The following is a 3,145-nucleotide window of genomic DNA, read 5'->3' on the forward strand; positions in this document are numbered from 1 at the left end:
GTTTATTCCATATAACATTATTCCATATTTACAACACAACAAATTCAAAACATCTGTAAAGAGATTTTCTGACTTATTAGAAATAAAGAAAATGCCTTTATAATCCCACTTTTCTTTATACATTTCCAGTTGATTCATTTCTGAATTATATTCCATTATTTTTCTTGTTTCAGCATACTCTTAAAAAAGCAAACAAGCACAACTCTCCTCCATTATTATTTTCTATCCTGGTCAAATTTACTGTATTGCCCGTTTTGCCTGTTCCAAAATAAAATTCTATAAACGCCCTTTCTTCACTTCCTTTTCACCAAAAAAAAAAAATACAAATACAAAAATAAGATTAGTGAAGGACTCTTCAGCAGAACTCAAAATATCGCTATAAGAAATGCATCAAAATCGTTGAAGCAATGCAGAAAAAAAATTCTGCTGTCTACTTATTTTCTGATACATCATTTGTTGAAGTTTTCAGTTCTTCATCAGTTTTTGGAGACAATAAATTTCTGTCTTTAAGACTTCTGGACTTCTTTGTCTCATCAACCACTTAATTGACTCAATAAATACTTTCCTGTTGGGAAAGAAATTGTCTACAGCTGCTGTACATCTCTTTTGCCTTGGTAACTTCCAAAAAACTATGGACCTGTTCAGTGCCGTATCCATTAGTTATCTGACCATCAGGAATTGAGGAATCAGAAGTTTCTCTGTCACCTTTTCTTTTACCTGCATTTATTTGGTTTTACTGCTTTTGACGGTCTTGTTTTTCTCTTTGCACTCGGTATTTTGAACAATGCTTCGTCATCCACTATTATTTTTCCCCATCTAACACTACCTCATCATCCACAACTACATGCTCTTGATTTTCAGATAACTTGCTTGTTGTCGAGGTTGAAGGAACCTGGCTGTTCTCCTGCATGTCAGTGTCAGACGCTGCAACATCTGCCCCTCTCTGCTCACTTTCAGTTTTCACAGAAACTATTGTCTCTGTCTTTTTAGCAGTCTGAGCCGGCTCCTTCTTCAATTCTCTAGCTATTTCAGGACGACTCCACACTAAATGTCCCTCCTGTCAACACCCAAAGTATTTCATTGTTTCAGTTGTTGCAAAAATGGTACAACCAACTTTGAATCATTAAGTTTAATTGTGTAAACTTGTCTCCTAAACGACACATTTTTAATTTAGCTGATTTGCAACCTGAGGGAATCATTTTCACAGCTGAGACAATCTGGCCATGATGTGATAACTCCTTTAGGAACACCGCATCACTAATGAAAGGACAAAAGTTTGACAGGATGATTTTTTTGCTGGACTCATAAGAGGGAAAACAGTGGTTTGGGTATTTCTCAGATCCCTCATTCAACAACTGCACCCACGGGCACCTTGACGCCGTGACCACGGGATAGACTCCCAAAACCAAAGTTTCTGCTGGCCATAGCACCAGCTCGGTGCTGCCGAAACAGAAAAAAGAAAAACTGTGAAAACCAAGAACTTTAAACAACTATACCACATGTGAAAGACACATCCAAGAAAAAGCACTTCAAACCTTTTCAGACACTCACTTCCACTCTCAGCTGTTTGATATCTTTAAGTTGATTTCCTCTTCTGTGAATGTGTCCWCTAAAGATGCAGCAGAGCATCCTAACCAGATGCCCGAGCCATTTGAGGTGGCTTGGGCATCTGGTCAGGATGCCTCCTGGACGCCTCCCTGGTGAGGTGTTCTGGGTACATCTCACTGGGAGGAGGCCCAGAGGAAGACCCAGGACACGCTGGAGGGACTATGTTTGCCAGCTGACTTGGGAATGCCTTGGGATTCCCCTGGATGAGCTGGCCCAAGTGGCTGGGGAGAGGGAAGTCTGGATCTCTCTGCTTAGGCTTCTTCCCCTGCGACCTGATGCCAGATAAGGGGAAGAAAAAGGACGGACAAACTTCCACTCTCCTAATCACCCTTGTGACCTCACACATGCGCACAAGAAAGCAAGAAAGTTTTCTTCTTTCAACTTCTGTATAGAAATCCATTTGTTTAATTTGTCAAATGCCAAATGTCACATTTATTTAAATAGCACATTAAAACAACAAAAGCAAACCAAAGTGCTTTACAGTCCAGTCAAGACTTGTATAAAAAACAAAACAAATAATAGACACAAAAAAAAAAATACAGAAACACACAATAAGAAAAAGACATCAGCTCTAATGGTGGATTCACACCAAACGCATTTTGAGCTTCTGGAGCAGCCATTTTACATGCAAAGTCTTTGGTGGATGCACCTCTAGGGGTCGTGCGGCGCATCACGTCCGTTTGGCGCGGTGCGCAAAGAATGCACGTGCATGAGTTGCGTTCAAAGTAGCCGACGTCCGAGTTAAAAAATTTGAACTTTTGCTGCTCGATGCGTCTTGACAACCAATCAGAGACTCATTTTTCCACGTGATAGTTTCCTGAATGTTGCCCACTAAACCAAAAGAGATGGACAGGAGACCTTTAGCTGAAATTGACCAATGTGGGTCGGTACCTATGTGGGTCAGCTGCTGGGGACAAAAAAAAGGCCGTCAGCTCACAGCTTCTGGAGTGGCGAAACTAACCGAACAAATTGTCTCTAGTGAATTAATTATCTGTTGTGCACAACGTTCACTTGCTCTTTAGTAAATAAATCAAAGCCATTTTCTTTATTTTAGCTTTATTTCATCCGCCGAGAGACAGACCTGAAAAAAAACAAGATGCTCCTCCCTCTTCAGATGCGCATCTGGTCTGTGTCCAGGTCTGAACATAGCAGAGGCGATTGCTCTGAGACTGCAAGGGAAGCTCAGCTTCCCCTAAAATGTAAAAAAAAAAGATCAAATACATACTGTTGTGTTTACATGCCTTTGACTAAATATGCGCTAGAGCGCGCTCAACTTTTTTTTTCAGAATCAGCTTCTTATCACTGGTAACGACGCAGCTTTCCTCATTTCCTCATTTCACTCATTCCCACAGCTTCACAGTGCTTTAAACCAGTGTTTCTCAAAGTTGGGGTCGGGACCCAAAGTGGGGTCCCAAAAAATCAAGATGGGGTCCTGAAAAGATTCTCTGAATTGATTACATTTTTGACTTAGTAGTTACAAAGGAGTGAATTTAGTGTATTTAAAATGGATAAATGTAGTATAAACATATTGTTACTA

This window comes from Austrofundulus limnaeus, unplaced genomic scaffold (assembly GCF_001266775.1).
Source record: "Austrofundulus limnaeus strain Quisiro unplaced genomic scaffold, Austrofundulus_limnaeus-1.0 Scaffold130, whole genome shotgun sequence".
In the NCBI taxonomy this organism is placed as follows: Eukaryota; Metazoa; Chordata; class Actinopteri; order Cyprinodontiformes; family Rivulidae; genus Austrofundulus; species Austrofundulus limnaeus.